This window comes from Cannabis sativa, chromosome 3 (assembly GCF_029168945.1).
Source record: "Cannabis sativa cultivar Pink pepper isolate KNU-18-1 chromosome 3, ASM2916894v1, whole genome shotgun sequence".
NCBI classification, from domain to species: domain Eukaryota; kingdom Viridiplantae; phylum Streptophyta; class Magnoliopsida; order Rosales; family Cannabaceae; genus Cannabis; species Cannabis sativa.
Window position 1 is genome coordinate 70,762,693 of NC_083603.1, and position 11,851 is coordinate 70,774,543.

Consider the following 11,851-nt stretch of genomic DNA (forward strand, 5'->3'; position numbering starts at 1 on the left):
ACTTCAAAGACAATAGAGTACGAGTTAGATCAAGAGTAATTTTTTCCTTTTCAGATAGAATCAATCCTTTTGAGATACCTTCAAAGTTCAGAAATCCAGTGCTGCATCCATACACTAGAAAAGAAGAGCCTTTTTCTCACATACACAACTTTGAAGTACAGACTAACCTGCCAGGCATTTGAGATGATTCTCATTGTCGAATCTTTCCAGTCACACTAAAAGAAGCAACACAATAGTGATGTCTCAAGCTTTTTCTAGGATCTATCTATTCTTGGGAAATACTCAAGGAAGCCTTCTATGGCTGATTCTCCCCATCAAGGCATAAACCAATCAATCCCAATGATTTGGTTTACATCATGCAACAAGAAGACGAACCTCTAAACTGAGTTGATGGTCATGGCAGACAAAGATACTTAATGAAGACTCTAAGGTCATGGCAATGACAACTAGAATAATAGTAATGACTCTATTCTAGAAAGACATGAAACTCAAGACAGTATACACTATTCAAGAGTTTCTAGACAGAGCTAACAGTTTCATCAAGCTCGAAGAAGCTGTTAAGATGGTTTCAAGAGTTTCTCAACAAGAAGGAACCGATTACACTGCTTATTTCTTTCATGAGTCTGGAACTAACATTGACTAGGAAAGTGAAGAAGAATCAACACCTAATACCTCCACTGAAATGGACTACTATGCTATTTCTCAATATGAACTCAAGCAGGGAGATATTATGAAGAGTCCTCTGTTATTTCTCAAGAAGATCTACAACAAGAAAGTAGTGATGAAGAACCTCCCCTACTTCACAAGATGACTAAGTAGAGGGGGTAGTGATGAAGATTCTTCTTTTGTTTCCAACAATGATCAGGAATAAGAAAGCAACATTGAAGATGTGTCCTATGGATCTTCTAAAATTATTGACCAAGAAAGCAACACTGAATATTCCCTATGAGAGAGGGAGGGACCTTATATCATCATAGAAGTGTTAGAACTTGGGCAAACATGTTGGAGTTTTCTATGACTGTCACTTGAATTTAGTGCCAGTACTAAGGTACTGGAACGGAGAGCACCTAAGATGATATCATTAATAAAGCAATTGTTTCCTAATCAATTTGCTTCATAGTGAGATTCACTTTACCTTGTACAAGTGAATTGATCGCCTCCTAAACCAATAAGATGCAACAAAATCATCTTTAGGAGGTCCATCACTAATGTATGTCCCCTACACTATTAGTCAAATCAAGCATTAGTCTTTTGCTGATGTAGTATACATGGTCTTGTACACTGTCTTCTTCTCTTTTTATGACAGCACTCATATCATGTTCTGTGACTGCTAGATACACGCCTAACTCTTCATTATCTAGGGATTTTGACAACACAGGTGGTTGAGGTAGAGATATTTTCAGCTCTTAGAATTCTCTTTCACATTCCTCTGTCCACTTGAATTTTTTGTTGCCTCTGAGAATGTTGAAGAAGGGCACATACTTGTCTCTAGACTTGGATAAAAATTTTCTTAGTGCAGCAATGCGTTCCGTCAAGCTTTGTACTTCCTTCAAGGTTATGGGTTACTTCATGTCCAAAAGAGCTTGGATCTTGTCTAGGTGTGCTTCTATTCCCCTGGCATTGACTATGAAGCCAAGTAATTTTTACGAGCCTACACCAAAAGAACAATTGAGGGCGTTGAGCTTCATGTTGTACTTGCGGAGGACCTTGAAGCATTCTTCTAGGTCTTCCACATGCCCCTGAGCCTTTTTGAATATGACATGCATGTTTTCCACATACACCTCCATGTTATGGCTCATGAGATCTTTGAATATTTTTTTCAAAAGCCTTTGATATGTGGCCTCTACATTTTTCAACCTAAAGGGCATGACTTTGTAACAATACAAGCCTAAGTCTATCATGAAGCTTGTATGCCCCTAATCTGGAAGATGCATCTTTAGCTGGTTGTAACATGAATACGCATCCATAAAACTCAAGATTTCATGGGAAGTTGTGGCGTCTACAAGCTGGTTAATTCTTGGAAGCAAAAAGTAGTCCTTTGGACATGCTTTATTTATAGTTGGTGACGTCGATGCACACTATCCACTTTTTTTTTTGGGTTTGGGTACCAGCAGATGGTTGGATACCCAAAGTGGATAGAATGCTTTATAATGAAGTCATGGGCTTGTAGCGTCTTGACTTCATCTTTGAATGCTTAGGCGCATTCTTTGTCCAAGAACCTCCTCTTCTATTGTAAAGGTAAGATGTTTGGATCGATATAGAGCATGGGTTATCACGGAGGGGTCGATTTTTACCATGTCTCCATGTGACCATGCAAAGTGGTCCAAGTTTGCCCTTAGAAATTTTGTCAGTAATGATCTTATTTCTGGCGCTAAACCCTTCCCAATCTTCATTCTTCTAGATGGTGAAGTCGGATCAACCTCTACTTCCTCAAACTATAAAGTTGTATGTAGGATCCCTAAGCAAGGATCTATGTCTGCATCCCTGCTTTGGGCTGGACTTTATTGCCCCTTGCTAGGCTCTTCTTTAGAGCTCTTAGCGGGAATCTTCTCTTTCTTAGCTTTAGACAGGGTCAGGTTATAACACTGATGGGCAGATTTTTGGTCTCCCCTCAAACATCGTACTCCATGCCTTGTTGGGAATTTCAAGCATATGTGGTAAATGGATGTTATCGCCTTTAGGTTGTATAGGGCTGATCAGCCTATCATGGTGTTGAAAGCTAAGATAGCATCAATTACAACAAACTGCACCATCAGAGTTCTAGTGGTTGGATTTTCTCCAACAGTAAGGGGTAATCTGATGTGCCCTATGGGTGCAATGCCCTGGCCAAAGAAGTCATACATCAGTTGACTGCAAAGTGCCAAATCAGTAAGTTGGAGCCCCATCTCTTCATATGTTCATTTGAAAAGAATGTTGGAGGAGGCTCCATTGTCCACCATGAATCTTTTCACAATCATATTCTCGATTTGTGCAGTAATGAACAGGGAGCCGTTGTTTGAGAAACTATCTTGGGCAGTATCTCCTTCTATGAAAGAGATCGTGGGCTCTCCAAGCTTTGGTTGCTTAGAGCCCTTTTATTTGACAGCTAAGATGTTGCTTTAACGCTCGTGGTAGAGTGTCTAAGCATAGCGCTCCCTAGCTTTGCTAGTCTCGCCTACAATTTGGGGTCCTCCAATGATGACCCCTAAGTGCCCTGCCATTAGAGGTGGCATAAGGTCTCCATTTTAGGAACCTTGTGCTTGAGTCTAGTCGTTCTGCACATAATGACACAAATGGGGATTGTTCATCCATATAAGGAATTTAATCTCCCTCTTCAAATTTTGACAGTTGTTGGTGTCATGGCTGAAGTTGTTGTGAAACTGACAGATCATTGATATGTCCCTCTTGCTCAAGTCCTTTTTGATGGGAGGTGGCCTTTTGTGTGGGACTGCTCTTGGAGTTGCCATGAAGATGGCCTCAGTTTTCTCTATTAGGAGAGTGAAGCATGTATACTTCTCCTCCTTGTCCTTTTGGTTTTGTGGCGTGGGAAAAGTATTAAACTTCCCCTTTTTTCCACTATTTCTTTCAGAAATCTTGTTGTTGCGCTTGCTCCTAGTGTTTTTGCCGCTGGAGGTTTGGGCAGAGTTGCTAGTACCTACCTATGCGCGTGGCAAGTCATGGGGGTGTAGGATGCCTTGTGATAGCCTTTTACTAACTTGCCCTATCTGGGCTTGTCGAATGGCTTCCTCTACCTTGATATTACCATCAACTCTGTCGAGGAACACTATCGAGGTACTACTTAATGTTATTAGTTGAGATCCTCCGAATATCTTTTCAAAAGTCAATCAATGAAAGGATTCCCCTCAGTATGGTCACGTATCAACCTTCTTCTATAAGGCCTTTCACCTTGGTGGCCTTGATCATGACCATCTGGATATAATCTTTCAAAGCTTCTCCTTGTCATTGTCTGATTTTGTTGACCTTACTTTTAGTCAATGATAATGAGGCAATTAATAAGCAATTAAGAATATAACTAAAATAGAGTAAAACCCATAAAATGATAAAGAACACTAGATTTTAAAGAGGTTTAGCCTCGTGAGTGTGGTAATAGCCTACTCCCCTTGAACTGTATTCACTCAAGAGAAAGAACAAAGTGTTTTCCTCTCTAAAAGCTCTTACAATGAATCTTTAAGTAATTCTTTTAGATCTCTCTCTCTGAAGCAATTCTTTCAATCCCTTTCACATTGAGGCTTAGTCACTATTTGTAGGGTCTTAATGCATGAGGGAAGATTTCCTTTTGTTTACAATGTATAAAATAGGAAATTACATTTATTACATAATTATGATACACGAAATAGGAAACTAGAACTGGTTGCCATATTTCTATGATTCAATCCCACGATTATAGGGATTGCCTTCTTGTCTTGGCGTCGTAGGATTACTCTGAAGTGATTAACTCTTTGTAAGTGATTCGACAAGCCAGACTTATACTTGCTCGGATGATCTATCTTTCATCCTGCTCGGGTACTCAAGGTTATACGTGCTGACGTAAAATATAGAGTCTGTTCGGGACATTCACCTCTGCCCAAATACAAGAAATGCAGGACACGTGCTACCTGATTCTTCTGCCACATCATTGTGTAAAAAAAGATTACATTTGCGCCCCAAGTCTGCATGGGACCTTCTTTGTCGCACGTGGACTTCATTCGGTCTAAATTCTTGTCTGCACGGGTGGCATGTGGCTGTGGTGTCGATTAATGACCCAATGTGTCTCTAACAAAGAGTCTTTTTCACTTTCCGCTTATTAATGTTGATTGATAGCTTTGCCTCGAATCATGCTCTAAGACTCGCACGTGACGATGGTTATTCTACAAGTAATCGAGTAGATAACGTACATTTTTGGGGAGAATTCGAGACATTTAAAATTTGAAATGACTACTCCTCTTCTTTGACCTGCTTATAAGTAGGGTTGAAAATCCAAATTAATCACTTTTAGCCATTGTTACTCTTGAATAATTAGAGCAAAAATATTTTTTCTCCCAATTCCTTCGAAGAATTCTCAGAAAACACTGTCCAACATCGTCCGAGTAGATCAAAATCTTCAAATTACTGAGTAAGTTCTTCATTTCCTCCTTTTTATACATTTGCACGTTTAATTTTTTGAGTTTTCGCTTATGAATCTTGATTGTTCTTGAACCATCTCTAGGATATCAATAGAAATTCTAGGTTTGAGACTTAGAGATCTTGATTATGCCTAATCACGTTGCTTGACCGTAACTGCATTTTAATTTTATCCTCACGATACTCATTTTCACTTACCCATTTAGATTTTAGTGAGAATCAGACCTTAATCCAAAATTTTGAACTTCTGGGTTGTAAACTCCATTATTATGCAAATTTTTTGTTTTTTATCCCTTTGTTATCCCAATTTTTACACTCTGACGTGGCAGCACACGATGGTGACACGTGGAATCAACTCTAAGTACCTGCTCCCAAAACATAGGCCGAACAGGGCACCTCAGACACTTGCTCAGACGAAGCCGTGAGCAATTCGCGCAGGACAACAACACTTAGCAAATTCAGCTTTTGCATCGTGAGTCATCAGAGAAATCCCCCTAACATTTGGATCAAATTACAGAAATATGGATTATGCAAGCTCATTGCCCTATAAATAGTGACTCATGTTCACTAGGCAAAGGGTCGAAAGATTTGGTCTAAGAATTCATATTCAGAGATACTGTTGTAAGACCTCTAAGAAAATGAATTATCCTCCTTGTTCTTAAGTCAATACAAATAACGAGGATTAAGCTATTACCGAACTGCTCGGGGCTGAACCTCTATAAAATTCTTGTGTCTTTATTTGCTTTATTATAGTTCAATCGTATTAAACTATTTATCGCTTACAAAAATTAGACTCATTGTCATTGGCTAAAAGCGATGTCAATATTTTGGTGCTTTCATTGAGAGCTGAACTCAAGAATCGCTCTTTATTTCAAATTTAATCGCAAGTACGATGGTGGTACAGACTCGTAGGGGCGTGGCGGATCTAGGGAATCCAAAGGTGGTGGATCTTGCTCTACAGAACCCAAGAAACACAAGGGTTCTGCCAGTAGTAAATCCTTGACAACCTACAACTGCGGGTCACGGTGTGGCGACTCTTGTAGATGAAATCACACCTGGTGTGCAAGAGACTGGGAATACAAGTTCAGCAGCCGACCAGGGAAATTATAGCACAGCCGTTCCACCCGCTACCAATGATCAAACAACCATTGGAGATGACACTGAGATCTAAAACCTCTGTGCTGCCCTTGGGCTTATGCAGGGTCATACCAACACCTTGCATCATGATCAGGAGGAACTCCGCGCTGCGGTGAACCTCGCGTTTGAAGAGCAAAGGCGCAAGTTTACTGAATGGAGAGACAAAGAAATGGAAATCCTAAGGGCTCAGCAAGCAATCATTGACAACCGCAGTAGGCAAGCCACTGTGCTGATTCGGAGAGCATGTCAGACTGCTAGGCAGCAGGTTGTGAATGTCAATCCTCTGGGCGAAACGGATAAAGATCAAGCAATGAATACCTCTCATACTATAAATGGACAACTGCCAAATCCCCGGTCACAGGTTCCATCTGTGGGCCAAGTGGTAGGCGGGCAAACCTTGTCTAGTAATTCATCAGGAGAAGTCATACACAATAACTCCAACCGAATTAATGGTGCCGGTCAGCAAATTGGCCAAACAAACCAATCACTGAGACAACCAGGCTTTTCCGTATTTGAGAGGTTAGGGACGACCCATGATCTAAAAAATTATCTAAACAGGAGGATAGGAGTGGACAATCATCTTGACACGCCAATCGTGTCACCCGGAACCCGTGCTCAAAATCATGCTCAGAAAGATGCTAATGTGACTGAGACCGGCCAAGAGGCCGTACAGGTTAGTACAGCCGTGCAAGCACAATTGGACGAACTTAAAGTATGTTCCAAGGCATGGCCGGTCAAAGGAACAATGATCCCGAGAGTGACCGAGCACGTGGAACCCCTTTCTCCCCTGAGATCAATATATTGGAGTTGCCCCACAAGTTTAAGATGCCAACCTGGAAGATGTATACTGGGAAGGAAGATCCATTATCCCACCTAAAGTATTTTGAAATACAAATGGATCTACAAGGAGTACGAGGAGACATGTGTTGCAGAATTTTTCCTCCCACTCTCTCAGAAGCTGCACAGCAATGTGTTGGAAATTATTTTACCAGTATCTTAGATCTACTCACAAGTATGTTGATTAACACCCTAAATATGAACTTCTAAAACGATTATGAAATAAGCACATATAAAGTATTAGAAACCTTACATTGGGTGAAGCGGAATAATATGACTCCTTCCGTTCAGATATCTAGCCCTTGATTCCTTTCTGTAGCAGAGCATTATCAATATCTGAACCTGGATCTCCTTCTCTCCTTTTTTACTGCTGAAACTCCTTCTTGTTGAATGTCTTTCTTCACGATCTTCCTCACTATGATTGATGTATTACTTGCTGTGTGTGGGCACTACTATAATCACTAAGTGGTTCGAAATTTCAAGGAAGAAGAAAGATAAGAAGGTGGCGGCTAGGTATAGAGAGAGAAGGCTCAGGTTTTTTTCTCTGAAGGAAAAAGTAGAAAGTCAAGTGTAAATTTCCTGAAGCCTTCACTATCTATTTATAGCATTCAACTAGGGTTAGGTTTGAATTATTTGCCATTAAAATAATGAAAATATCAGTTGAAAAACCCTATAAAAGTGGCCGGCCCTATACAATATGGATTTGGGCCTCACTTTTTGCAATTTTGCAGTTTTATCATTTTTGCATCTCATTTTCTCAAAAACGCCAATTTTCAAATTCAACCATTTAAATGCCAATTCTAACTATTTAATAACTATAAATAATTATTAAATAATATTGTCATTTATCATATTTATTAATTGAACCATACAAAGTATCATAATTAACAAATATGCCCCTAAAACTCTTTCTTTACAATTTCGCCCTTACTTAGTGAAAAATTCACAAATAGACATAATCTAAATTGAGAATTATAATTGATTAATCAAAACCAATTATATGAGTCTTACAAGCAATATTATCTCAACTAGTGGGGGGACCACAGGTCTATATAACCGAGCTTCCAATAACCAGATCAAGAGTTTATAACCTAAAGTCACTGACTTATTAATTCTTCGTTGAATCCACGCATAGAACTTAGAATTGCACTCTCAGTATATAGAATGCTCTATATGTTCCACCATAGACACATCATTAGTTATCAATTGTTATAATCCTAATTTGATCAATGATCCTCTATATGAATGATCTACACTGTAAAGGGATTAGATTACCGTTACACCCTACAATGTATTTTATCCTTAAAACACTTAACCCCGTATAAATGATATTTCAGCTTATGTGAAATGAGTACTCCACCATTTATTTTCGTTTGGTCAAGCTCGAAGGAGATCATCCTTTACTTACTTTTGGCCAGATAGAAGCTATAGATTCCATGTTTATGTTAGCACTCCCACTCAATTGCACTACCGTGTTCCCAAAATGTACGTATCACCCTGACCCAAAAGTAGGCTTAATTAACAAATTAAAGAACACGAATAACCTCTTGAGATTGAGCCTAATCATAACAGGATTCAGATTATTTGATCTAGGATCAACTAGGCGATATTGACTTGAATAGATATTACAGCAAGTTTAATAAATCTAAGTCAAAGTTCAATATCGGTCCCTTCCGATGCATACTCCATGCATCCAACCTGAGCTTTACTTTAACCAATGCTCTGGAAAGAACATAGCATTTCTCCAAATGCAAGTAAACTCTGTTGTATATTATCATATCAGTAAAACCCTGTGTCTGATAAATCTAGGAAACTTTATTCACATAGTCATGTTTACTTTCAAATATGTTGACAACACAATAAACAGGATCAAGTATGTGAAAAGGGTTTCAGATGAATTCATACATTATGTACATATAATCATGAAATAAATCATGTGAACCATGCAACATTAAACGTTATTTCTGATCTATGTTAATAAGTAAATCTGTTGATATTGAAATGAGTTTTATTTAGGGCAAAAAACCCAACAAACTCCCACTGGCACTAATATAAAACAAAAAAGTGCATTTCAAATAATCTCAACACCTTGATATACAAATCAAGTGTAGTAGTAGTAAACTCCTCGTAATAGGATCTGAAAAGTTGACTTAAACACAACCTTTTCTCCACCATTACTCTTCCTTAATCACAAAATCATTGATAATGTGAAATTCCTCTCTATATGTCTACTCTTTTTGGGATATTGGATTCTATACCTTTCGCAACTACTTTTGGTTAATCAGGAAATAACACTAGTAGTTAAGGCAATTTTGAATGGTGCCAAAAAAGTATAGAACTTTCCTTAGACTGAATAAGTACCTTTCCTGCAACTTTAACATTCAGTCCCTTTCTGGTAGACCTAGAGACTTCAGATAGGTTTTTACACTTTTCCAAAATCACTATTCCACCCCCAGAGTAACCACCATCTTATCAGAAAGATTTTCTAGAACAAAGGCAAATCTCGAAATCTGATGTGGCGTAGTCTAAGAGTTTTAAACACACTCTTATTGACTAACATATAGTTCCTCTTCTTGATCTTAAGATTTACTTGATTGTCTTCCAATGTTCCTCTCCTGGAGTAATCTGATACCTACTCATTACTCCCACTAAACAGTAGGTGTCTGGTCTAAGGCATACAAAAGCATATCTAAGACCTCTCACTGTTGATTTAAGAAATTCTTTCATGGCTTTATCTTTTCTGGAATAGCTGAGACTTTTCCTTAGATAAATAAAATCTATACCTAGAAGTCGAGAAGCTTCTATAGATTGCCATTAGAAAGAAAATGCTTCAGCATCTTACTAAAGTAAGTTGCTTGCATTAGAGTAAGTAATTACCAGGTATACCACAAGCCATAGGTTTAGATGAACTCAAACCTATAATACTAGGAACAGGAAGTTTTGTTAAGTCCATTGAATAGATTTATAAACAAAAATTTCCTTTTATTTCCTTGTAATAGAAAACTTTAGGTTACTCCATGTGAATGGATTAAACCATAGTTCTATTGGCTTTTCTTCTTAGTTTCTTATCTTGACAATCCATTACTTGTTTAAACTCACAATGGATTTTAATCACTAGTGTCTTCCAAGTCATAAGAAGGTGAGTTCGTAGAAACTCTCCCACTACGACAAGGTACCGTGAATTATGTCTAAGAAAACTAAATGGTATTGATCTCTTCGGTTGTGACAAGACAACAGAGGCAGTGGGATCATCATATTTCAAATAAGATGATAGAACACTTTTGGAATCAAGAAAAATATCTCCTTTATTTTCTACTTTATTTTCAGACTTAGTCAATATCTTAGAAAACTAGTATTTGTTTAAACAAACACTTTCTTGTCTATTGACTATGGGATGGTCCAGCCTTAATCACTTAGAATAGCTAACAAACATGCAAACCATGGTTAACAGTTCTAGTTTTTGTTAAGATTTTGATTAGGTCATCCATGAATCTAGTAATGATTTACTTTAAATATATAACCATTGCATTATTCTAAAATTGTATTACCATAGAAGGACTTAGGCACGACTAGTAGAAGGACTTAGGCAACGACTAGTAACTAATCATCAATATGCAAATCGAAATTTCTGGGGAGGTAAGTTTGGATATAATTCAAAAATCAATTTAATGATCTTTGAACTGCATATCTACTAACTATTTCTCCACCCCTATCAGTTCGCAAGATCTTTAACCACTTACCTTAATGGTGTTCCAACATTGCTAGAAATTAGAAATTTTTCAAACATTTCAAATTTCTTTGCCTAAGGTATAATCTAGAGTGATCGTTTTAAGAATACAACGAAAAACTCATATCCACCCCTGAATGTACATCCATCTGCGAATGAAATGAACTTATTTCAGTGGATATAGGCATATTAACTCTTTGCAGAGATTGATCTTGTCAAAACCACTATGATCAAGATACAAATGCCCTAGAAAAAAGGTGGTTGTGTCTTTTTGATGGCTTAGGTTTAGTTACATCAAAGAGTTCTTAGAATAGTGTAAGTGGATCCTTGTCATAGAATATTAAACTCATATTCCATACAGTTTGAATCCATTGATAGAAAATGGTTATTAAACACTTGTGAAAGTGTAACTGTATTATATCCTGGAATTAGAAATACAAGAAAATTTCTGTTTGGAATCTAAAATTAAAGTCAAAGACTTAAATTTATACCAAATATAATGAGTAATTCTTTCTTGGACCACCACTACTAATTTAAACTCTAAGTCAGATTTTCCCATATAATTAGGAGATTTCTAAGACTGAGGACTTATATCATTGTGGAATAGAATTTTAGGAAAATAATCAAAAATGTCATTCAATTTCTTAAGAGAAAAAATAGAGTGACATTAAATGATTTATAGACCATTCATTCAATGATATGTTATGGAGCTAATTCGAAATGAATAAGCTAAGAGGAATTAGGATAATTTAATTGTTTAAATAAGAATCCAACGATGCTCCGATTAGCGAGAGTCAAAGTATTCTAATTTATACAATCTTCTTGTTTCATATTGTAAAAATACTAGTCTAAGGTGTCATCAATTGATGAACAACTAGATGTTGCATATACAATATTTATCTTTAGAGATCTAACACTATTATGTATGTCTAATGGTGAAAATCCATTAGGGATTTATCTCATTAGATAAACAAACCAAGTTAGACCAACAATGAAGATTCGAAATTAAACTACAACTTAATAATAGAAAATAAAATGGTTCAATATTAA